The 27,140-nt window shown below is 36.4% G+C and overlaps 1 protein-coding gene across 42 annotated transcripts in view; it reads left to right on the top strand.

Moving 5' to 3' along the window:
- Window positions 1-27,140, top strand: part of MAP2 (microtubule associated protein 2) — a 280,818-nt gene that overhangs the window by 140,719 nt on the left and 112,959 nt on the right. For 36 of the 42 annotated variants that reach the window (XM_053215732.1, XM_053215734.1, XM_027051936.2 and 33 more), the window contains one exon: window positions 52-119. The exons of 2 other annotated variants lie outside the window; for them this stretch is intronic. The gene's annotated coding sequence lies outside the window, so the exon portion shown is untranslated. Of the gene's footprint in view, window positions 1-48; window positions 120-27,140 lie in introns of all 42 variants that reach the window. 4 more of the 42 variants (XM_027051957.2, XM_027051922.2, XM_027051917.2 and 1 more) reach the window with 1 other exon arrangement.

Consider the following 27,140-nt stretch of genomic DNA (forward strand, 5'->3'; position numbering starts at 1 on the left):
GTTAACAACTCTGTATATGTATTTTTTTTTTCTTGTGTTTTGTTTCAGTAGATTCTTCAGCTTGTTGTCTCTAACCGAAGAAACATTGATTGGGAACTACTCATTCAGAAAATTAAAAGGTACCACATGTTTTGTTTGGGTGTTTAAATGAGGGAAAATCGGGAAAGATTTGGAATGTTTTTATTTAAATTAATCTGTCTATGGTTGATCTTTTATCCTTAAGCCTACGTTGATCATTGTCTGTAGCATGTATCATTCCCCAGGCAGAGAATGCCATTATCCAAGGCTTTTTTGATTATAAGACGTTTAAAGAATTATATCTTTGGCCTGTGTTGCAAGTTGTTAACAAATATCAATATGTCTGGCTTATTTTTGGATTTTTATTATGATAGCAGCTAAAAAAAATGTCCAAAATTCTCTATCTTAATGAAAATTCAGTCATTTGAATTTAACAGAACTATACTAAAGTAATGATTTTATCTGAGGGAATCCTGCTAATAAGTGATATTTTTAAACTGGTAAATGAAACGCTGGTAAATTCCCAGGTAGAATGAGCGCTAGAGACAAGAGCTTAGGAATGACTCAGTATTGTTAGGTTTTGCGAATAAAATATTGTAACTTCTTCACTGATGCTTCAGTCTTTAGCACCATGTTTAAAGGCTGAGGTTGTCGGTTATTAAAAGAACTGATTTTACATATGCTTTATTGGCATAAGAAAGTAATCCTTCATCTTGCCATGAAATCAAGTTGAATCCATTGATCCTGGGCCTTATGCCTTACATGAAAAATATTAATTTTTGAATTCAGCATCACGATGTGTATTGATTGGAGATGGCAATTACAGGTATTACCTTTTGTTTAATTCCTTAAGATTACCTCTGACTTCAACACACACTCATGTCAAGAAAAGCTGTATTTGAAATTTGCCTTCCAAAAATGGAAGACATTTTCTGCCTTGCTGAGAAGATCAATAACATCTCTTAAATCTTTCTTTGGCATTCACATAGTATTTCCTCTCAAGATTATCGGTCTGAAATTTTTTATGCAGTGAAGTTAGTTTTTTTTTTTTTAATGTACTTGGGAAATAGCTAATGTTCAACGACAGATCCTGAAATGCCAGAAGTATGTGAGTGTACATCTGTGAGTGTGAATATTTGTACCAGTTGAAGGAGATGAATGCATTGTCCTCGTTTAATTTTCTCTGCAGTGTGTATTATGAGGCCCTTAATTTATTCATTCCACAAGCACTTACTAAGAGCCTTGGTAATGTGGGTAGTTATTGTGGGAGAGAAGGAAGGGGCAGATGCCACTGTAACCACCCTTCCAGAGTGTAGGCGATATCACATAATATTTTTGCACAAGAGAATGAATTCATTACAATAAATCAGTGTGTTCTAAAAAAAGGAAACTGCATTATTTCAGATATTGAACAAAAATCTAATAGACTAGTCTCAGAGATACAGGAAATATATTGCATTTTTCCTTAGAAATTACTCAGTGGAGTCAGGTATGGAATCCCCAGACAGGACTTAACTATTCCTCCTGGATATTGTAAAACCCTTGGGACTATTCTCTCGTTTTAGGTTTCACTCAGATTAGTGAATACATTTCATTTTTGGTGCAAAAAAATCTATTTGGTATTTTCCCATCTCACAAAATCCATATAGTATATATTTTATGTGAGAATCTGTTTCCTAATCTGCAGGATCATTTAGCAACTCATTATATTAATTTTGAACATTGGGGTATTTACATGAGTTGGAAAAGGATGATGTTGCTATTTAACCACTAAAAAATGTATTCAATATATTGTTAATAAGAACGAATCTGCTCTGTTGTGATTAAACTGGGTGTTGGAAAAGTGGCATATTACCTCACCTAAAGCCTCTTAGTGCCTACATTTTCTAGGACCATTTTAAAATATACCTAGGGGTGTGTTGACAGACTTTGTGTCATCAACTAGGGTTTATTGAAATAGACTGTTATGGCATCAGATCAGAATTAAATTTGACTTTTGGACTCGAAGAGAGTCAGGGATCTGTATCATGGTTTTGCGAATCAAGCTTGTCTTGACATTGGTTAATTATTTCACTGATTTTTTTCACTGATATCTACAGCACATAAAGTAGTGCCTGGAACGTAGTAGGAGTTCAACAAATATTTACTTATTTGATGAGTAAATATTTCATCAGCATTTTTCCTCTGTTACTTTTTTGTTCTTGTTTTTCATGAGATTACACACTGTAAAACAGACATTTGGTACTTCTTTTTTTTTTTTCATCTACTCAAAACATTCATTATATCGTCTCTAATTAGTAAAAATAATTAATTAGATAATTAATATCAGGTAGAAAATCAGGCGAACCATGTGTGGAAATTTCTCCAAGTTATATAGAAAAGAATTTTTCCAGTTTTAGGTTAAGATGGAAAGAATTTTTAAAATGTCCCTTTTCACTTTCATCAGCAAGGGAAGGGTGCCAAACTGCAGCATGAGTTTTGCTTTAAGGATGCTTCCTAAATACTACTCCCAAGCTTGACGTTGTTTATTGCTCTTCATGTCTTCAGCCAAGATTTTGCTGCGGCAGTGGGGAGGAGGCCTTCTCTTTCTGTCTCTTTCTTTCCCTCTGTAATCCTAGAAATGATGTCATAGTCTTCTTAAACGCTTTGTTGCTCATCGTGGACTAGTATGACATCATTTCCTAATGTATAGAGAAACTTCTAGAGTCATGATAGTTTTAGAGAATGCTATTTTTTCTTGTCATTTATTTTTATTAATAAAGCTATGGTTTTTTTTGTTATTAACTATGTGCTAGATAATTACCCTTAGCCCCTAATGTAGGTTATCTTGTTTTAACTCTCTCCACAATCCTGGGAGGTGGGTATGGTCTCCATTTTATGGATGGATGAACAGAGATTCCAACTGGGCAACCAACACAAGTCTGGCCCAAAGTCCTTCATAGTAACCACAACATACTACCTTTTTTTCCTAGTAGATTTTTTGGCTCATAGCCATTTGCTTTAATATTTTATTTATGCACGTGACATATACTGAAATAAGGTTCAAACAGTATGCCTGTAGATTCTCGTTTTCATATGCATAAGGTGGGACTAAATATATCTTCAAATATGTAACATAATCAAATTCTGATATATCTTATATTTTTAATATATATATTTTTTATTTAAACTGAAGAACTTTATTCTTTAAGGAAGAATGTCAGAGAGAAATTAGGAAGTCTTAAAATAAATTAATCCATAAAGGATTCCTGTGTCATTACGATGAAGACATATTACTGAATTATAGTCCACATAACTAAATGAGCCAGATATCCAAGTGTTAAATAGCATAACTTGATGCAATATTTTGTAAAGCTTTTTTTTAATTGAAATATGGCAGAAGTTTCAAATGACCAAAAAAACAAACAAACAAACAAACAAACAATCTGGCAACAGTATACAGTGTGCAGACACTACCTTCAACCTTATATACAACTTAGCCAGAAAAATAGCTGAGGACACTAACAATTACAAACGTGTATTAAGATGCTCTACTTGAAAAGCGTATATAGAATAGAACACTTTTGGAGCCCAGTGGGGTGCAGCAGAATAAAACAAAGAAGTAGCCTCAAGGCTCAGTGGTAGCAAAAGAAGTATTCCAGGGAGAGAGAATGCATGGAGGAGCTCCAGGAAGAACAAACAACACTTAGTGCAGAAACCAAATAAAGTGAACAAGTGGGGAGTATAGACTGGTCTCATTTATATTCTAGAATGTAGGGTAGAGGAAGGGGATTCTTAGAAGGTGTGGATGGAAATAGTGTTCAGTTGTGCCATCTGAAATGGCTACGATTCTACCCCCTTTTGAACTACAAAATAAAAATCCATTCAGGTCAACCCAATACATTGTAAAGGGGACCCTAAATGCCAACTTGAGGAAACCGTTCAGTATTTGATGAGAAGCTGTTGGGTGTATTTTGAATAGCAGACCACTATGACCTAAACTGTGTTTTCAGGTGACTTAATTTATAGCTCTGTGTGAGATGGAGTTGTGAGTGAAAGTATGTTGAAGGAGGCATCGCTTTGGAAGCTATAATACGGTAATCCAGGAAATAATAGAGGCTCAAAGAGGGTGACTGTCAACACAGTGGGCATAAAAAAGAGGTCATGAAAATGAAAGATGTTTCTGAGCTCAAACTCATAAGCAGAATATAGCAACTGCTTGATTAGTAAGAAGAATGAAAAGCAGAAGGACCCAGTGCTGCCTCTAATGTTGGAATTTGGTAACTGGAAAAAGGAGGGGAGAAAAGTCATGAAAAGCTGCTTGAAACAAGAGGCTCTCTTTCATTTCTGTTGCATCCTAGTCTCTAGCAGACTGTGTGGTATGTAATGTACAGGCAATAAATATTGACTGAATGAGAGAGGGGATAAAAAGAGAAGGAGCAGGGTTAGGCCACGACGGGCTGGATATGCAGATAGACTGATCTGGTAGTTTGCAGATCACGTAGGGCCAACACTGAGAACAGAAACTGGGGAGACAGGACATGAGTGACATTATCAGGAGAGGAGAGAAGAGGACCTGAGAGAACATTCTTGATAGCACCAACATTTAGGTGGTAGACTAAGTAATGGGAATTGACAAAGTTAAAGGAAGAAATATTAAAAAAAAAAAAAAAGGACAGGTGAAGTAATAGAAAACAAGGCTAACACTCAAATTATGCGAAAAAGTTGAAGAATGACAATAGGTAAAAGTCTGTTGCATATATTATTTATTTCAGTAATGTTTTCTGTTATAAAAACAATAAACCCACGTTTTATAAAACTTGTAAAATTTGAAAGAGTGTAAAGGAAGTAATAGCCATCCATAATTGCACTATCCAGAGCCTGTGGTTAATATTCTGTTTAACTTTCTTCCTTTCATCTATTGTGTTTAAATTTATGTAACTGGGATCAGAACAATACAACTTGAATTCTGCCTTTTTTTTTTGCTCAGAGTACTTAAGCATCTCTTACAATATTTTGCCACCTGTGTAATATTCTATCATGAAGACATTGGATATGTTCATTTCCCTGTGTTTCCCAACCTTTCACTACCATCCTAATGCTGCAATGGAATTGTATTTTACTCTCACATGGTATTTCAAATTATTTCCAAGGGATGTTTCTATAACAAAAGCATCAATGTATTTTGTGTTGTGAAACTTCTGGTCAAATATTATTTGATGGCTCAAAACTAGCCTCACTTTTGTTCCAACCACGGGAATCTAGGATGACATTAGCGCCTGCCATGTGCCAGCCTCTGTGACAGGCACTTTAATCATCACAGTGACTTTAGATTCTGTTCTGTCCACGTAAATGAAGGAGCAGAGACTGTGACAGTTGCACAAGTGTCAGGACTAGTTGTGAATCTCAGTATGACTCCAGACCAGTCAAATTGTTCTTGAGGAGTGAATGAGTACATAAGGATATGAAAGTAATAAGAAAACATGTTCAAGAGGTCCAGAACTCAAAGGCAAGAGAACAGAAAATATATAAGGCAAGGAGGACAGTGACTGCAGTGTGACTTTACTCTTAGTAACCTGGTAAGTCCTAAGCCAAAGGGAGGGCACATAGAGAGAGGGAGGGTGTATATGTAAGCAGAAGAAGGACAAAATTATAGAAAAGGTCCTGAGATAAAGGAGATAAAAAGCACAGACAAGGATTTAGGCTTGGTAAACAAAATTCATGTTCCCTAATAAAAGCAAGAGAAAAGAGAGTGGGACTTTTCTAGTGGTAAAGAAAAGATATTGGGGGCCCTACATATCCCCTAGAATTCACTTCAGACTAGAGGAAGATCCACTTTTAATCATTCATTGAATATTTATTGAACACCAATACCATGCCCTTTTCCTGCCCTAGTGGAACTTTACTTCTAGAGGGGGGAAATAATCAGTGGATGTACAAGTAAAATTAAAAGATTTATTCACGCAGTTATGCAGAGAATGGATGATAAGGTGGTAAGAGTAGACCCAGGGAGATCAGCTCCTCAAACTTTAAAGCAGAGACGAATCCCATTAAAATGCAGATTTGGAATCATTAGGTCTGAGGAGGGACCTGAGAGCCTACGTTTTAACAAGCTCCTGGGTAATGTTGATGCTGCTGGACTGTGTACCATGCGTGGATTGGCAAGAGGTTAGGAGGTGAATGTCCAGGCAAGAAAAGTTAGAAATAACTGGAGCAGTTGTTATGAACAAGTCAAATGTGAGCCCTTCTTTTAGTGTGGCAGCACTGCATACTTCCCCACCTCTTTGGTGGTAAGAGAGAATTGTCTCTCTTGGTTTCTGACTCTTTCAATTCCAGCCAGTTGTTTTATGAAAGATCCATTAAACAAACCACAATGAGCTACTGGCATTTCAATCTTTCTGCCCTATGCTCAATGTTTCTTGTGCCATATAATGAATTCTTATGGCTCAGGTTCAAGGATGTGTTTCCAATATAACACTGTGCCAGTTTCTTAACTCCAGTTCTGTTTCCCTGTTTCATGATTTCTTTGAACTTCTCACTTCCTCTCTGCCTGGATGTTCACCACAGCACCAGCCTGATAAATTCTCTGGTCCCCTAGCACTTGACATACCTCATGCCCCTCTGTGCTTAGTGGCAAAGCTCCTGGATGTCCACATCTCATCTTCTTGCCAACCACATCCCAATACAAACCTTGGGGGACTCTACTTAAAGCCACAGGGGACTACAGGGTATGGAGAATAGTCTCTGATTTAAGGAATGCATTTTTTCCAACAAAATCATTTATCTTTGGTGGAATGTTTTGGTTGGTGGCAGCAACCTGCATTCCTCTGGAGAAAGGATGTGTTTTTTTGCAGATGATTAGAGTGTTCAAAGAGGCTAAGTGTTCACAAGAAGCCTTGACAGACTCTTGAGGGATGTTATCTTTCTGCCTCCACCATGAGTCTCTTAGTCCTCCTCTATAGCTTCAGGAACTTGGGAACATTTGCCTGTTTGGTTCCTTCCACACTACCCTTTGCAGCAATAAAATATCTAAGAAAACAAGAAATCACATAGAAACACCTTAAGTGCATATTAAACATTTGTGATGTCCTCACACTTATTAGCACTTATCCTTTGTTTAAATGGTTGCTCCCATCTCTAGGCCATACTGTGACCAGATCTGTGGTCTTTGTCACTGTAATTTTGACATTTGGTGTTTACTTTAACAAGCAAGTAGATGTGAGCAGTGCCATTAGAAACTTTGAATTAAAAATTCCAGTAAATGCTAGTTTTCATATGAAGAGAAGTCAACTTAAATTGATATCTCTTCAAGGAAAACACTTAGGAGAGGTATCTAAGGAGCAAAGCTATGTCATGGGCATTTTTGCATTCATTATGTTGTCTGCTCAGAAATGTCCTTGATGCATAAGTCAAGATGAAGCTACGAAAATGAGTGTTGGGCATGAGTATATGTGCGTGCATGTGTTCGTGTGTGTGTGTGTGTGTGTGTGTGTGTGTGTGTGTGTGTGTGTGTAACTAGTCTTCCTATAGTGGACATCACTGGTCTTTGCATAGACAAACTGGAATTGGTAAAATACCCAGAATTTGAATACCATGCCTCTGCCTTTTTGCAATTTTATTCAACAGTTAAGAGTCTCAGAGTAGCACAGGATAATCTCTGGTCTTCCTGAAAAATTCTCCTTTTCTCTCTCAAAAAAAAAAAAAAAAAGAAATTGAATCAATCCTCTTTTTTTGTGGATTCCATTTGGGTCTGCCACAGATGGTTTGAATTAACCTTTCTTCAGATTCTCTCCTGGTGTTAATGACTTTGGATTATGACTATTTAAGGCACCAGATGTATATTGGTCCACATCTGGTAATTGTTAAAACAAAGCTACTCTATTTAACACTTACAACCAAAATATATTTCTTTACAATGAATAGGAACTTAAGAGATGATGTTTCTTTTCAGGAAGATCTTCTGTTTTATTTCCAATGTGAATAATGTTGCTACTTTCTTTTCCTTAAAAGTATTTTCTTGCTTACTGTAGGATTTTCTCATGGTAAGATTTCATGGTTATATATACAGAATAAGATACATGTAGGCATTAAGGATTCTCTCAGTGCCTAAGAGCAGCTAATTAGCATGATTTTGAGCATAGCTGCAGGTAAATTTGTGATATTCTAGAATCTTAAAAAAGAATAACTAGCCTGCTTTAAGTAGTGGGGACAGAAATCCCTAAAATGATTGACTTTTAAGATTATGTTGGTAGTTGAGGAAATATGACATGTAACATTGAAAAGATTTTAAAATGATACATTGAACTCATAGTCCTGAGTAAGTCACATAACTGGTCAGACTTTTCCTCTACAAGATGGGTGGATAGTCCAATAGGTCAAAGGGCAATAATAAATGTAATATATAGTTTAATGTGTACACGCATTTTTAGTTGTTTCTTATGATATGCTCACAAAAAGGTCCAAGACATAGACTTTGGTTTATAAAATTATTGAAATAATACAACCAGTGAGGGAGTAGCATTTAGACTTTGAGAAAGAACTTATTTCTGTACCACTTTTTAAGTGCTAGAAAGCATGTGACCTCCCAAAGCTCACAACAGTCTCTGGAATGGGAATGGCAGATCTTGTTATATTTATTACAGATAGGATATCTGAAGTTTGGAGAGTGCAAATGACCTACCCAAGTCCCTCCACTAGAAAACAGTAGATCTTTGGCCCATAACCTTGCTCTAACTCTAAAGCTTTTACTTTCTACTAAGATGTAGCCAAAGCAGATAAATGAGTATATCATCCCAAATATGGAATATTTTAATAATGCACTGACTTGACTGCTAAAATAAAGAACACATTTCCAAGGTAGCCCTGGCCTGCATTATTGCTCTGCTCTCCCAAAAGACTCCTGCCCTTTAGAGTACTGGATTAATATGGCATGGAGCTCAGTAAATACTAGTAAAAATAGCAGTTATTACTGAAATGGCTTTATACTTTTCAGTATGAAAAAGAGATCAGACTAAATATATCACAGAAAATGTAATCTTAATGATTTAAAAAGCATTTGCCAGAGGGATGGATTAATAAGAATCCATTGTTTAGTTTCAAGTTTCACAGAATTTTAAGCAAGTGGTAAGTAACTCAGCAAGAATCTCAGATCACAAAGAAAATGATTAAAGCCTCAGAAAATCAGATCTATGGAGAAAGATCTGTAAAAGCAGGCATTTTGATTTGCCTATTTTTAGGACAATTATGAGAGCTAAGAAAGAAGAAGCTGGAAGCTACGGATCCCAATTCTGATCTCAGATGTAGAAAGAGGAGGGTAGCATATATAAAGAAAATTATAACCTTAGAGGTCATTGAGTAGGGCTAGGGCTGAGGTTAGGTGTGTTGAGGCAGACAGCAACAGGTACGGGTCCACTGAGGACATTGTCATTGTGGAGACCTAGCTCTCCCCCAAATTCTCCTTTTCACCATCTTCATCCTGGTTCTCATAGCTGTCAGGGTTGCTGAAATGCTTTTATCTTGTCTTCCTGCCCTGAATGCCATCACCCCATTAATTGCCTAAACAAACTGTTAACACAAACTTTTCTTTGGCTTTTGTTTGTTTTCTTGAGTTGTGCTAGCCAATAAGTATGGTAGCAGCTAGCTACTTGCAACTATTTAAATCTAAATTAATTAAAATGAAAATAATTAAAATTTCACTTCCTTAGTCATACTAACCACATTTCAAGTGCTCCATAGCCACATTATTTTTATAGAACATTATCTTCTATAGTACACTTCCCTAATGAGATAACTTTCATTGGAGAGGGCTGATCGGAAGCATAACCCACGTCCCTCACCGAAGCATCCAAAGCCTACATTGACCTCTCCTTATCCCTCACTACCCTTGGCACATACCCTGCACTCCACACATTTTTCTCCTCCTCTTCCTCATCATCATTACTACAATGATAATCAAAATATTAATAGTCCTTATTTATTTAATCTATATTATGTGCTAAGTACATACAGTTCAGAAGACGAAAAGGGGAAGAGGGAGGAGGAGGAAGAGAAGAGGAGGAAGAAGAAAAAGAACCCTGCAGATAGGATTTTTAAATCCCCAATTCACAGAAGAGGTTTAATGAAGTACATTCACCAAAGATAAATTGCTAATGGTTAGTGGAGCTCGAAGGAAACCCAGGTCTGTCTGTTCTCATAGCCAAGTGTTTTACTCTGTACCAATGATTCTTAACCAGAGACAATTTGCCCATGCTGCCGGAGGTCGTTTGGAAATGACCTATTTAAATTAGATCTTTTTAACTCAGAGAAACTTTCCTCTGGCTTCCTTTTTTTTTGCTATCCCTGCCTCTGTCCTATATTTAGGAGATTCCTATTGACAAATGTTGGACTTACTGGATTGATCTGTCTTAATTGCCTTTTTTCTTTACATATTTTTAAAATCCCTTTTCCTATATTCAAGACTTTTTTTCTTATCAGCTGAATTATTATTTGCCTTTAGCCCTGCCAATTCTATTTTTAATTAATTCATGAACTACTTATTTGAGAAATCACATATTAATTTCCAGAAACTTTTTTCTTACCCTCTATCTGATACTTTTCTAAAATTCATTTTTGGAAGGAAGTTCATTTTTAAAGTGTGCAATATTCTTTCAAATCTCTCTGAGAAAGACAATTGTAAGTTTTCTTGTTTCCTGAACCATCTCTATTTCCTCAGGAGTCATTTCTAAAAATATTTTGCTTGTTCATGCTGCTGGTGTTTCTCAAAGGTCTTGATTTGGAGGACTTTTGTTTGTTTGTTTTTATGTATGAAGAACTAGGCTGAAGATGATAGGTAGCTGCTGTAAGTTTCCTCTGCAGTCATGCAGATATGTACGTCCGCTCACCATGAAAGCTGATTGCAAATGCTGGGTAAATGGGCAGAGTTTGTCAGGAAGCAGGTATCCCAGGAGAAGCACAGAAATGTAACCAGCACATTAGCAGGTTACAATCCCTACAATTGTTCCAGTTCTGCATAGATTTATCTGTATTAGACCTGGTTCTAAAACTGATCACTTGCTTTTATTAAAGGCTAGTTCTTGCTTTCACCATTGGGGGCAAAAGCTTCTCCTATCAGCTAAAAATGTAATACCAAGGGGAAGAAGAATAAATAGAAAGGGTCCCTATTGTTCTGAATACATTTCTTAATGAAGAGCCATGATTTTAGTCTCACAGCTTCCTAGGACCCTGTATTTGAAGACTCTAAGCTTGGGGTTTCTCCAGGTTCTTCTGTTAACGCAGGGGCTCCTGGCAGCAATTTTTCTCTTTCTTTCTTTATCTTCATTCTAGGGTATCTTCAGAACGGTTTTGCTAGGGCTACATCATTTTCAACATTTTTATTATTTTAATAACATCTAGAGAAAGGAGAAGGGTGTGATAACTCCTCCATTACCAATCGTGTTTAATCTCCTTTACCATGTACTTTCATAGCATCAGTCTAAGTTTGTACTCTTTTGCACTTGTTATTCCAGTGTTCTATCTTTACTGTTTACTAGCCAGTTGGAAAAAAATATTTCCCTTTCTTGGGCTTTTTCTTTCTGTAAAATAAAGATAACACCTTATTTTCTGGGTTGAGATGGAACATATGAATGCATGTTGAAAACTATAATGTAGAATACAAATATAAGCTATCTTTACATAAAAGATTTTGTCATAGGTCCTGAGTAACAAATAATGCAAACTTGAATGGCCATTGTTACAAGAAAACCCTTTCCCTATGCAATAGGAATTGCAAGGCGATGCCAGTTTGACACTAGAACTATGCAGTGCAGAAGAAGCAGAAGTTATGCATCAATAGAAATAATTAAATAAGCAGTTGTTTATTGATATATTTTACACCTAAGGGAAAAGCAAAGATAAAAGCAGACCAAGAATGTGGTTGATATACTATAGATCATTTAAAACAAATTTGAATTTTTGGTTTGGCAAAGAACATATGACTTAATGTTGTGTGATCCCTTTTGATTGGCAAAATTAAGAATGTGAATATTTATGATAATAATGAGTATAATTTAGTGCTGTTAATTAGCTGCCACAAAAATATTACTGACTTAATATGGCTTCAGTTAATTGAGGGTTTCTGCTCTGTCAGTCAAGTTGAGACATGAAGCACCAGTAAAAGGAAAATGAAGAAAATGAGAATAACAGTAAAGTGGCTTACTCGGAAAAGTTGCGGAAATGTTAACAGAAAATTAAATGTAGAATGAAAGTTAAGAGTGCCAGCAGCCTTTGATTTCAACCTACTGAGAACCATTTGTGGAAAATTGATGAAAGGAGTTTTTTCCTTAAATTATTAAATCCAGCATCTTATTGATAGCTTTTATTCTTAGAAACAAAATGAAAACACATCAAACAGACAAAACAAAATAAATCAATGTGAATGTACGCTGAGTGATGCGTGTATGATTCACTATCTGACAGCTATTTATTCTCATTTTCTGCATGTAGTTATTACATTCTGAAGCTGATTGTCTGTAGAGGATAAGTCACCAGCCATAGTTAAATGTTAATGGATCCAGTGACATAATTTAAATTCAAGGCCTCATCCAAAGGAATGTGAATAAAATGCATTTGTTTGGCTTTTTATGACCACTATTAAAAGTAAAGGAAATGAAACCATAAACAACTATGCTCAAATATTGGCTTAGCTGAGGCTGTTTTGTAGCAGTATAAAGCCATATTTATTGATGGGGAAGCTCTGTTTAACTTACCCAGTCTATCTAGATTGTAATTGAGGTTAAAAAATGTATGTAGCGACGTAGACAAAATGTGGAATACTAATTCAAAATGAGTTCATTCTGATGTGTTTTAATTTTCTGTTGTTGTAAAGGGCAGGCACCATTTGTAAGTGTTATTTGTTCCTACTCCATCTCTAAGGCCTTAGCCCGTAGTTAATGTGGTGCAGATTACTTTTGCCCCCAATATTGATTATCTCTTCCTTCCTCAGTAATAATAGGACCCCTGCTATTGGGAGGGTTCGTGGTCACATGGACAGTCAGAATAAGATCCAGAATTCCAGCCTCCCTGACAACAGGTGTAACCATATGACTCAGTTCCAGCCAATAAGATATGAATTCCAATTGTGTGTGAAACTTACATTAAAAGGAAGGAGTGTGCTCTTTATCACTCTTTCTTCCATTCTTATGGTAGGAATTCAGAGGTGATGCCTAGAATTTCTGTAAACATTTTGAATATGAGATAACTTTGTAACGAATTTTTATTGTTTAAGCCACTGTTATTTGGACTTCCTCCATGACTTACCATCATTTATATAACAATTTTACAACTTAAAGTTACTTTCAAAGGCTCTGAAATGTCATTTTATCAAGTGCCATTGTTATTTATATAAAAACATTTATATTAAAATTGTTAGTTAAAGGGATGCCTAGCTGACTTGTAAGGCATGCCTCTCTTGATTTTGGGTTCGTAAGCTCAAGCCCCACTTTAGATGTAGAGCTTGCTTAAAAAAAAAAAATTGTCACCTAAAACATACTGGTCCAATCTGTTACCAAGTCCTGTCAATTCTACTTCATAAACATTTTCCAAATCTATCCATTTCATCCATATCCCCAAGGACTACATTAGTTTCCCATTACCCCTGATCTTGACAACGGCGATAGCTGCCCGCATCAATTCTTCCTCCAATAAGCCATTATACATATAGTAACTGGTGCCATCTTTTAAAAATGCAATCTAATCATGATATTCCTGTGTTTAAAGCCATAAGTATTCATCATAAAGTCAGCAATCTATAAACTGTGGTATAAGCCTATCCATGATCTGGCTTCTGTCTGACTCTCCAGGACCATCCTGGGTTTATTTCCTTGGGGCTATTGCACATATTTCTATTCTCTTTGCCTGGAACACTCTTTCTATGCTCCTCCTCTCCTGCTTTACTCTCACTTCGTCTACCCCTCTACTTAGATAAGTCCTGTTCACTGGTTAGGTCTGGGATTTCCCAGGTAAGCCTTCTTGCATCCTCTGGCCTAACAGGTCTGCTCATTACATTCTCTATGGCGCTCTGCTTTTCTTTTGCTTGTATTCATCCATTGAATGTATGTCCTCCCCACAAGACTGGAACCTCCATGACTGTATGTCTCATTCCTAACCAGAATCCCAGAATCTGCTGAGAGGACTGATACAGAGTAGGTGTTCAAACAACAATGCTGACTGACAGAATGATCCTTTATTCTCTTCACTTTCCTTGAAAAGTATACCTAATATCTCATCCAAAGTTCCACTTATCAAAATCCCATCCATCTTCTGGATTATTAAAACCATTTATGTGCTCTCTCCTTCTAATTAGATATTTACTTTATTTCCACCCCTTTGCTATGACTTTATATTTTAGAAGCATTTTAAATTTGCAATAAAATTGAAAGTACAGAGGTTTCCCATAAACCCACTTCCCCCACACATGGCCATCCACCCCTATTATCAACATCCCTCACCAGAATGATACATTGTCCACCAACGATGAACATTGGCAGATCATAATTCACCGAAAGTCCATAGCTTACCTTAGGTTTCATTCTTGGTGTTTGACAAAAGTATAATGACATATATCTATGATTATACTATCATACTGTCACTGCCTTAAAACTACTCTGTGCTCAGAGCGCTTGAGTGGCTCAGTCAGTTAAGTGTATAACTCTTGATTTTGGCTCAGATCATGATCTCGCGGTTTGTGGGATCGAGCCCCACGTCGGGCTCCACGCTGACAGCTCAGAGCCTACTTGGGATTCTTTCTCTCTCTTTCTCTCTCTCTGCCCTGTCCCCTCAGTGCTCTTGCTCTCTCTAAATAAATAAACTTAAAAGAAAAGTCCTCTGTAGTCCATGTCATCATCCTCCCCCTTTCTACCAATATTTACTTTTCTTGTGGTCATATGCTAGACTTTAATTACAGGTATTTGTTTACAGAATTCTAAATTTTGGGGGAAATACATTCGAGAAAAATGAAGTCTTTTAGAAAAGTTTTTTTTTAAAAAATATTAACAGCCTCAATGTAAAAAGCCCTTTAACAGTGCCTTCATCCCAACAGAACAGGAATTTCTAGAGGCTATGGCTATTAACTGCCTTGCAAGCAGAATGTCTGGCACATTAAAGGCATTTAACAAATGCTGGGTTATAAGGTAGTGAAATAAGTACAGACTTTGAAATTAGATACCCTTGGCTTCAAATCCAGGTTGTGCCCCTCATCAGCTATGAGAAATTGGGAATTTATCAAACCTCAGATGTATAAAACAGGAGTGACAAAAACAACCTTATTACAATATTGCAGGAGTTAACGAAGGTAATTCGCATAGCGGAAGCCCTGTAATTGTTAGTGATTATTATGACTTTCTAAGTTTTTATTTCTCCACCCTCTTCTTAACAGACAAGGTAGATGCTTGGTTCTTCCTTTATGTTGTTTTAAAGCTGAAGGGTAGAAGCTTGATAAAGACAAGGCCCAACATTAAATAAAAGATAAGACCTGTAAAAGAAGTGTTGAGGGTACTTCACAGTTTTGTTTATTGTAGCCCGCTTCTCCCTTCTGCCTGCTCTACTACATAAACCAACCAGCCAACCAACCAACCAACAAACAGGTGAAAAGCAGCAAGGGAAAAGATAAAATTATGTTAAATCACCCAAGGTCTCCAGAAAGGCCTGGAAATTATATACATTCCAAATTACAACACCTGAGGCCACTCTGCTCTCTGGAGAGAAGCTGGCTTGGGGAGATGTTAAGAGTTCAGCTGTCTCCCATGAGGTTTATCTGCAATGCAGATTTTTCTAAGCCTTTCCTCACTATTTTCAGCCTCCAGACCAACCAGCTGCTCTCAGCTCTCTAGGCTCTGTCTTCTCTACAGCTGGTTTTCAGGATTGTCCACCACCAGAACATGTTCCAGATAAACATTTTCCCCTTAACTGACATCACAATCCCTACCGATCCCCAACGTCACAAGCCTCCATTATTGCTTGACTTCAAGAGGTACACTATTGAGAAATTATTTTGCACACTCTGCCTCTTGCTTCACAGATGTTATCTTTTGCAGGAGCTGTCAGTCCCTGTTGCAGAATAAAGAGTGGTATACCTCCTTGTAGGGCTCGTGGAGCCAGGACACTGGCCATGATCTTGGAGGCAGCTGCCTGGAATTTGCAGGCTCCCCTCCCCAGGTGTTAGTGCTTTTCAGCTATCTGATTTCACATGCGCTGCTGTTCCTTCTCTGCAGGACTCAACAAATCAGTTGAGCCAGGATTGTGACCGTACAACCTTTCCTGTAGGCTAAGGTTATGCTTTCTTTACGTGCACAGATTCGTTGCTCATGTTTTTATGTCTGAGCAAGCATATTGTTGACAGGCTAATAGCGGAGATCAGTGTAGCTTTGGGTTTCTCTGTGTGCTCTGGCCAGTTACTCTGTAGGGAGAGGTTTCTTACCCATAAGTGTCAATAGTCCTTACTTCAAAATTGTGATAAACAAATATCACATGGATTATGAAGTGCTTAGCAAGATTGTGAAGTACTTAATAAATCTTCATTTTTAAAGATTTACATTTTGTATCTACAAATAAAAATTAGATTGTAAAACAGGCTCTACTTAACATTTCTATTGCAATTGGGCACTTAGCAGTGGTGAATCATAGTAGTTGGTATTCAATTATTTTTATTTATATTTAGTGACAAGCACAAGTTATAGGTAGTCAATTAATTTTTTTCAGTTTATCCTTGTTTTTCTCTTTAGTCATAATGTAGGGTTTAATTTTCAGAACATTTTCATGACGAGGTGTCTCATTCATTTCTACATCTTACATGAAAAAAATAATTTTCCTTTAGGCTTAACTTTAGCCATGTTTTACTTTTATGGAAAATGAATTTTTTTTTGTATCTAGAGGGAAAAATACTTATTTTCATAAGGTATTTAATAATCTTTGCTATTTAAAACATTGCTTTAAAAAAGGTGAATAGCTGTTCCTTATTTATAAAGAAAACTCATGAATTATGTCTGAAATGCAATGAGCTTGGAAGTCAATATGCTATTAAGGTAATGCTCCTGGGAGTTTTTATTTCTTTAATGTTTGCTCCCCTTGTGTCACTAATGACTTACCAAGTGTGTAAATGAGAAGACCACTGATTCTGGTTTCATCAATAATGATTCTTGCATCTGCTACAAATCAATTCTAGGAAGGTCAAACTACATTTGGCTGGCAATGTAGTTTTCTGCTATAGAGGACCTACAGATAAGAAAGAATAAACGGTATTCAGCATCTTAGTCTTCTTTGAAGGAGTACTAATATTTTATAAAATAGATTTTAATCTATAAAGATGTACACATTGTATCTACAAAACTGAAAGTAAATTGTAAAACTGACTACTTGACAACATTTGGGAAAGGAGGTTGTTTACTTGTGTGACGTGCATTAATTCTCCTAAACTTTAAGGTTCAACTTCATAAATTCCTTTCTTCACAGACATGTGGTGTGACAAATCTCCCAAACGAACGTATACAACATCTGACTCAAAGGCATATAATGTGGTGGTTGTTTTTCTAAACTATTTGTTCATCTTTTGAATTTTATCTGGTTAAAAAAGGAAATTGACCAATATGCCTTACCTTCAGTTCAGCTCAAACAAGGCTCAACTATTTATTTGCCTTCTGTTTTCCCTTAACATGAAACAAATCCAGTCTCAGTTAAAAAGAAAAAAGTTGGTAGATTTCACTTACCGTTGGGGTTAAAAATGTAATTGACTTTTATTTTTTATTTATTTATTTTAAATGTTTTTATTTATTTTTGAGACACAGAGAGACAGAACATGAGCAGGGGAGCGGCAGAGAGAGAGGGAGACACAGAATCCGAAGCAGGCTCCAGGCTCTGAGCTGTCAGCACAGAGCCCGACGCGGGGCTTGAACTCACGGACTGTGAGATCATGACCTGAGCTGAAGTCAGACGCTTAACCGACTGAGCCACCCAGGCACCCCTGTAATTGACTTTTAAAGCAAATGTAAAAACTGTTAGGAATATTTTTTTCCCTCAAATACATTTAGGTAGAATTAGCAAAGGATACAGAGAGGCAATCAGTTACCCATTCAGTGATGAACTAAGTGTGGCTGAGCTCTCTGCATGCTCTTCTTTAGACAGTCGCAGAGCCATCGTGGCATCCCCTTTGCTGTCAGAAGGATTGAGCTTTCAGTTAGCTCACTGGATCAGAATCCCAGCACTTTGAAGAGTTAGTGTAAATAGGAAGATGAATACAGAAATAAACTCTATCTTTACTCAGATTGATAATTAATACCCACTCCCAATAAAAGTGCACATTTGCCCTGGGAATCTCTTTTAATCAGCTCATTGAATAGGAAGCAGCTCTCCTGATAACTGAAAGAGACAAAGAAGACTCAGGTTCTTGTAAAAACCTTAGTGTGGATTTTGAGCACACCAAAACTGGACTAATTCTCCAACAGGATCTTTGTAAACGTGAAGTGCTTCCTACGGAACTTGGTGCCACTTTTCTGAAAATCAATATTACACGTTGGAAATTCTCTACCAGATTTTAAAATGGCTTCATGACTTGCCTTGTTTTCTGGAAATAGGAATCAGACTGGCAAGAGATATTCTGGCGACCGACCACACTCTCTGACAGCCCTAGGAGGGAGGCTAATGACTCAGGCAGAGACATCTTAAGTTCAAAAATCAAGGGCTTGAACTGAGCCCATTTACAACAGAAACTGTTTAACCTTAAATATCAAAGAAAGATAAAATATCCTTAAGAAAGAGGATCACGGGCTGCGCATAGCCACTCTTCATTCAACTCCAGGCAGGAGTCAAACTGGCTTCCAGCGTGGGCATGATAGTTGGTTGAATAGGATTGGCTGTCCAAATAGACCTGAGGCCAAGAAATGTCTGGGAAAAAGAAACCCTTTACTCTATTTAAGGTCAAAGTACAATGTGGAAACTATAATATGGCATGGGTATTATTTTTTTTTTTTCTACCTAGGATGTTGCCCATGACTGATGCCTAGGAAGACCATAATACTAATAAATAATCAATAGAGAGAGCTTTATCATCTCCAGTGTGCCTTCATAGTTATTGTCTCATTTGATGTAGAAACTTGAAAGTGGGGCTTAACCTACTAGTACATGAACAGTACCTTCCCTAATGATGTTCTGTTGACCTTTGATATGTAGACACAGAGAAAACATTTAAGGGTAAGTTTTCAAAGCTTTTCTGCTTGATGGTGGGAAGTTCCTTTTGCTCACTGTTAATAGCTAAGTGGGGAGAGGGGTCACTCACACTCTGTCATCCATGTTTAACCTTTGCTCATTTCTTTGTGTCCTCCATTTTTGGCTAAATAACACAATAGCTATTATTTTGCCCATTTATGGCAGAATCTCAATTTTCTGAATAAATGTAATGCTATATAGGAGGACCCTTCTTTTCAGTACCGTTCTGATCTTTTCATCAGTGGGACAACGCACAAGCACTGTTACTGGCTTCAAAGTTGATCTAACAATCTACAGGATATGTGTGCTCAGGTGGCAAAATCAGATTTGGAAAAGTTTATATAATGCCAAGGTAAAGCCACAGATGTCCTGCTTTTGCTGGACAGAGGAATGTGCAATTGCCTTGGGGGAACATGTTACACATTCCAGTGAGCTAAGGGTTCTGCCTTGCTGAGTGGTGGCAGGTCCCGTGGTCTGTTGGAGGATTTTGTTTTGCATAGTGTGTGCATTCACTAGTTTGCATTACTCTACCTCTGAGATTCACTGGGTCTCTCCAGCATTAAGGAGAGGTACCAAAAAGAAAGCCGTAGATTAGGGTAGGTACCAAGGAAGACGAACAGACTTTTACTCTTAGAATGATTACATTTGTTTAATCATAGCTTCAATTTAGCATTCCCGGTAGATACCGAGGTACTCATTAAGTCTGTGACTAGTGCCCTTGAAACAAGAATGCTGTACAAATCCTATCTTAATCTGCCCTAATCCAGATGAGCTAATTTGGTAGTTTGGCCTTTGCATTAAGTAAAATGACTGTCACATAGGGAGTTCAATGCCCTTTCTGCATAATCATAAATTGTAGCAAAAAGGATTAAGAATCTTACCAACATCATTTTAGTGATACATTTGTTGTCTGGTATGAAAATCAGTATTTTAATTAAAATATAATTAAACTAAATATAAAACTAAAACATAAAGGAGATCTTCTTAATGTGACTCTCTTGCTTTCTCTTGGAAGATTTTTGTGAAGGATTTCTATAAAATTATCATTGGCATTTTTGCTGGAGTAACTGAAAATGGCAGTCTGTTTTATGGAGAGCAATTGGGATTTTTCCATATTATGTAGACTGGCAGGCCAATAACCCTGTGCATTTGAGTCTTGTTTGTGGGGAGAACACTGTTCAGTTTTTTTTATTGCTTAAGTAAAAATAACAAATAATTATCCTTCTGTAAAAGAAAACACTGATAATTATAATTTGTCAGGCATGTTGCATAAGGGGACAGGAAATACAAAGTGTTAGTGTCGGCAAATCCCAAAACAATGCCCTGCAGACTGAAATAAACTCCCACGCCTAACAGCCTCCCCACAGAAATCCTAAAAACTTCAAGGGCTGAACAGGAGTATATAGTTATGATATATTATGCATAATCAGAGAGACAGAGATTTTAAACATAGTCCAGAATTTCCCACTTTATTTTAGTTGGTGTGGCAGAAATATACTGAGAGAAAGTGATTGAGAGAGAGAATGCAGAAGTGAGTAAATAGCCCTGAAAGGAAAATATTTAGATAGAAGCTGCTGGACTATTGTAAGAAACAATTTTAAAAATTCAGATTCTTCTGGCTCTATTCATCAGTAGTTTCCACTAAAATATTTTGGTTAGACTCAAGTCCATATCTTAAGAAGTTTTGTATGGCTTTTAGACAGCAAATCTATGAAAATAGATTTATTCAAAATGAGATCTTTTGCATTGAACATGTACAAGATAGCTTCATTATCTGACAATAATTGGCATCAGAAAAAGACATTTAACATGAATCTTCCTCAAACACCAATCAAATTCCATTAAAACATAGTGGAAAAAAGTGTGAGGCAAGCTTTAGTTTAAAAAAGTACAATTAGACATTATGAAATAAATTTATTAATACTGTACATAGAAATTTTTACATTATAATTGCACCTATATGCTAATTCTAAGAAACAGCTAGTGTTAACCAAAGGATAGATGGATGTGCAGATTGACACTCAGTTTGTCAGTGATCTGTATTCACATTATGCTGAGAGGACCCCGTAGAAAAGAAATTTTCCAAATTTGCAGAATGGTCTCCCTCACTTAAAATCATATATCAAGGTTTCTCTTTAAGAAATAACTCATTTACAGGGTGCCTGGGTGGCTCTGTAGGTTGAACATCTGACTCTTGATTTCAGCTCAGGTCACGATCCCAGAGATAGAGCCCCGCATCAGGCTCCATGCTGAGCATGAAGCCTGCTTGAGAGTCTCTCTCTCTCTCTCTCTCTCTCTCTCTCTCTCTCTCTCTCTCTTTCTCCTTCTGCCCCCTCCCCTGCTTATGCTCTCTCTCTGTCAAATAAATAAATAAATAAATAAATAGATAGATAGATAGATAGATAAATAAATAAATAAATAAATAAATAAATAAATAAATAAATAAAATTACCCATTTACTTGACACAACCACAGAGAGCTATTATCGATAAGTTGTTTAGTCATTTTGATTTCTGGCTCTTTCAGAAAATAACTTGAAGGCTATTTCTAAATATATGTCCATGGGTAAAAAATATATAAGAAATGCAGAGTTGCCAGGGATGACTACACATGTTTTGTTTTCAGACAGAGTAAAGGAGCAGGTTGTGTTTCTGGATATTAACATGTGAAAAAGAAATGAGGACATTGGTGTTAAAGTTACAGGAGATTCACTTTGCGGATCCAATTTAATCAGAAACCAGTTAATTAGCATCGATTTCTATTAAGTTGGGCATATAAGCTTTGGAAAAATCTGTACAAATCCCTCCCTTTGTTTTGATGATATCATTTTGAATGTAATAAATAATTATGACATTTGATAGTTGAGATCATGTCTGTGAGTCATTTGCTGTGAGGCTGTCTTTCCTTTCTGGAGCTGAGTAATTGCATAATTAAATTGTCATTTAAAGAAACAATAACAATCACAGAATGTCACATACTAACTCCAGTGACACATGATAAAGAAGATCTCATATTCATATTTGAAGAGGACTCCACAGTAAACTTATAGCATTAATGATATTAAATATATTATTTGCTATTGTGTTCCTATTAAACTCCATCAGAAATATTAATTAACCTTAAATGTATTTTTCAGTGACTTTATTTTTAATGATTAGAAAAACTAATAGCATCTGCAGTGGTATAATAAAATAATAGCAAATTCATTCAATCACCAATACTATTTATATTACACGATATATATTCAAGGTACATTTCCAAGTAGGAGGTATTCTACTTTCAAATAGAGCTGGGAACAATATAAACATTGGATACAATTTATCATTTGAAACATTTTCAAAAGTTGAGGGATGCTCTGAGTATTTAATTTTTTTCCCTTCTACTAAATTAAGAGGTATATACTTAAATACAGGGAGAAACAACTATTCTGTTGACTAAGATGAATTAGTGAAGAAATCACATAAAATTTGATCCAGGGTCAGTCCATACCAAACACACTTTGAGATATAATAAATTATTCTCCCACCCCCTTTCAGGAGCCTTCAGTGTAATATCACGTGACTGCCTTACCCCTGTTGACTCTGGTCCATTGCTAGATCCTGACAAGTCTGATAACTTTTTACAACAGAATACCTCATTGTGAAAATCCCAGGCTAAAAGCTTATTGCTTACATGATTTCCAGCTACCATCTTCTTATTCCCCTTGTTCTGCAAACTCCTCTAACATATCTACTCCTCTTACTGTTTCATTTCCCATTTGTCCTATTGTCTTCTTAGCATTTTGCTAGATGTTTTCTTTCACTCTACTACTTACTGAAAACATTTTTGAGAGATCTCCTGTGTTGATCATATTTTAAAAATTGAATGGTTGCCTCCCAGCCTTTAGACTGAATGCCCTCTCTTGCCACAGCAATAATTCAGTGGAGAGAAAACTGAAAACCTGATTTCAGTCGACTTTGCCTCCTACCACTGACTGTGAGACCTCAGACAAATTATAAACTATGCAAAGACTGTCCAGGATTAAATATGGTGCACATGCATAAAATATATTATTAGTAGCCACCCATTTCTCCTTGAGATCTCTTTTTCATTAGATTTTGGAGTACTGACTTGTCTTGTTTCTTCATTATTGTCTTTGCTAGCTTTTCCTCATCCTGCCACCCTATTGATGATCTATCCCATGACTATTGGTCTATGCCAAAACACTTGTTCTACATATAATTGATCAGCTCGTCCAGGTCCAGTCAATTCAAGATTAATCTTCCTAAAGGTCAACTGATTCATAAAATCTAAACTATCTAAAACCTCCAAGGAATCCGTTACTATAGAATAAATATCCATTCTCCCAATTAAGATTCTAAGCTCTCTCTCATATGACCCCAACCTACATTTCCAATTCCCCCCAAATTCCCTGTGTACTAGTTACTTGTAATTTTCATTGCCTGCTTCTCTTCTTTTGCTTCTACTATTTTCTCAATTTCTTCTCTTCTTTTTTTTTAATTTTTTTAATGTTTATTCATTTTTGAGAGATGGAAAGAGACAGAGGATGAGTCAGGGAGTGGCAGAGAGAGACAGGGAGACACAGAATCCAAAGCAGGATCCAGGCTCTGAGTTGTCAGCACAGAGCCCCACACGGGGCTTGAATTCACGAACCATGAGATCATGACCTGAGCCATCAATTTCTTCTCTTCTATCCCTCTTCCTTCCTTGTCCAAATCATAAGTAACTATAAAGTTTGTCTTAAATACCATGCTGTCCTGAATAATTGAAATTCAACATAATCTCTCCTTGGGCTCCAGGTAGGCCCTGATTTGTACAGTTTCATCTGTATTCTCACCCTGTGCTTTGTGTTGTAGATAATTACCATCTCAGGTATGATTGTATAAGCTCCTTGCAATCAGGGAGGGTGTTTCATGCATTTTTTAAAACAGTCTAAGTAGGTATAACTTAGTGTTTAATGTATAGTAACCAATGAAGTACTCTGAATGAATATTCTGAATATTTTGTTCCACTATGGGAAGATTTCCTACTCCTTGGGCTTAAACTTCTTGGAAACTTTAACTTCTAAAAAGATGAATGTTTACTGAATTATTTAGATTAGATATATTATGAATTAACATAGCCAATGGGTCATTGATTTTTTTGGTAATAACTATATTGAGGTATAATTCACAAGCAAAAATTCAGCCTTTTAAATTGTACAATTCAGTGATTTTTAGTATATTCAGAGTTATGTAGCTGTCTTTACTACCTAATTTTAGTATATTTCCATCCCCTCCCTAAAAGAATACCCATAATTATTAGCAGTCCCTCCCCATTTCCACCTCATTTATACTCTAGGCAACTGCTAATCTAGTTTCTGTCTCTGTGGATTTTCCTTTTCTTCTGAACATTTCCTGTAAGTGAAGTAATACAACATGTGGTCTTTTGAGAGAGGATTCTTTCACTCAGCGTAATATTTCAAGGATTCATTCATGTTGTGGCAAGAATCAGTACTTCATTGTTTTCTTATGGCCAAATAATGTTCCACCAATGAATATGCCACATTTTTTAATCCATTTATCAATTGATGGACATTTGAGTTGTGGAGTCACTGACTTTTAAAACTGAAAACGAACCCAGTGATTATTTACTCAAAAGCCCTCATTTTGTGCATGAGAAAAGTCCAAAGAGGTATTCCTAGACTTTTAGCTGGTTATTGGGTTTTGTATTATTTTAGGTGCTAGGTAGGTAACGATATGATGAAAGCATTTTTTTTTTTTAATTCATTATTGACCACCAAGTCCTTATGGTCTGGGTAGCAAAAAACAGCTGTGGTCTTCGTCCCTGTGAAGCTTAAAGTCTAGTGGGGAAAAAGCTTTAGGTCAAATAATTACATCAATAAGGGAAAAATTAGAACTATAAAAAATGCTATTAAGGAGAGATTCATGAATTGACCTTGTCAGGGAGGATAATTTAGTAATGATCTATGAATACCTAATACTTAACTAGGCAAAGAAGGTAGAAAAGAGCATTTTAGATAGACCAAAAGCACATGCAAGAGCCTTGTCACTACAGAAGCATGGCATATAAGGGGGAATGCCAGGAGGCTGGTATAATAGGAGACCAGGGAGGTGGGGGGGGGGTGGGGAGGGCATAGCATAGAATGAGGCGGGAGAGATAAATAAATCCAAGTGAGGCAAGTTATTCCAGAACAAGGTAATGTTTTAGTCTTTTTCCCAAGAGCATTGGGCCATTGAAGCATTTTCGTCTTAGAACAATGTAAGCAAAAAGGAAATGTACATTGCCTTACATCTCTCTCCCAGGACTTAGATGCAATAAGAAAGGTAAAACTTGCTGGGCAATACATATCTGTTTTACAAAAACTTGTGGTAGAATCTGTGGCATTTAAAGTTTGTTTTTACCGAATTCCTTGTTATCCAAAGTAGAAACTTGTGTTATTTTAACAGAATAAACAGCCTCCTTATTAGAATTCTCCAATTCAATTTTGTAAAGAGCTATTCTTTCCAAACCTCCTACAGAATAAGCAATCAAAGCTACTTGAGAATAAATAGATATATAAAGGTCACATTTTTTCCACTGCACAATAATCATGTTTTAGACCTGTGATATCTAAAGAGTACAGAAATAAACTGCAAATGGTTAATACCTAATTCTTTAGTCCAACTGCTTTTAACGTGAGGTTTGTTAGATCCCAGCTAGTATATGAATGGGACCCAGGAAGCTTTTGTACAAATAAAGGTCATGCCACACGGGTGTTGATCCAAAGCTTCCACTGAATTTTATAAAGAGTCTATCACACACAAAAAGCTAAACTCAGATTTTTTGAGAAGATAAATAACCCATAAATTACTAGGAAAAATATTTGGGATTATTTTAGATCGCTTATAGAAGGCTAAGCCTATACAATTAAAAATAACAAAAATTAACAGCTATTGCTAAGCTAGTATCTTGAGAACAATATCCTCCTTTTCTTAATTGATATAGTCACAGTAAAAAACTCATGATTATTCTAATAGTATTAGTTACATATTATATACCAGTTATTTCTCAAATTGGGATCCCCAGATCACCCTCTTAGAGATCGTATTAAGTACCTGTGAGAGATATAGATTCCTGTACCCACTCCAGACCTCTGGGATCAGAATCCCTGAAATGAAATTCAGGACTCTGAATTTTTAAGCAGGATCCCAGGAGATTGTGATGTCTGGCCATGTTGAAAGTTCTAAAATGCATGATAAATAGCAACACTTTTTCTTTTCACTGTTTTGACAAATAGTCCTACCCAATTCATTGAGTTGTGTCATAACACCAGTACCACGTATCGGTGAATATACGTCAGACCCTATACAAAAAGCTTTCCCTAGCCTATTCCTAGTCCTTAGAATCTTTCTACAGGAGAGTAGATATTACTATTTACAATTTATAGATGAAGAAATTATGGCCAGATGAAATTGAGTAACTTGCTACATAGAGGTCTGGCTGGCTCTAAAACTTCTCTTTCCACTCTATTAAGTAGACTTTTGCTGTAACCATTATGCCAGTGACCCACTGCAGGAAGTATCCAGGAAAAGGAAAGTGAATGGAGTTATGTGTGAGTCTAACAGCTCTGGTCAGCATCCACTGAAATCCACAGTCATCAACAAAATTACAGATTATAATGAACAAATTATAACACATGAGCCCATCTTGCTAAGCACAACTGTCTGACACATTTCTAAAAGAAGCTTCCAGAGATAACACTTTATTGGCAGGAATAGTGTGAATATGAGAAAATTGCTTCCAGTTTTTACAATTTAACAAGGAGAAAATATAAAGGAAAATCAAATATTCTATCATGCAAAGTGATTCTAAAATCACTACCAAAAAAGAAAAGGAAAAAAGCTCTGTGTAACTCGATAAAGGAACTGGAA

This window comes from Acinonyx jubatus, chromosome C1, assembly GCF_027475565.1.
Source record: "Acinonyx jubatus isolate Ajub_Pintada_27869175 chromosome C1, VMU_Ajub_asm_v1.0, whole genome shotgun sequence".
NCBI lineage: Eukaryota > Metazoa > Chordata > Mammalia > Carnivora > Felidae > Acinonyx > Acinonyx jubatus.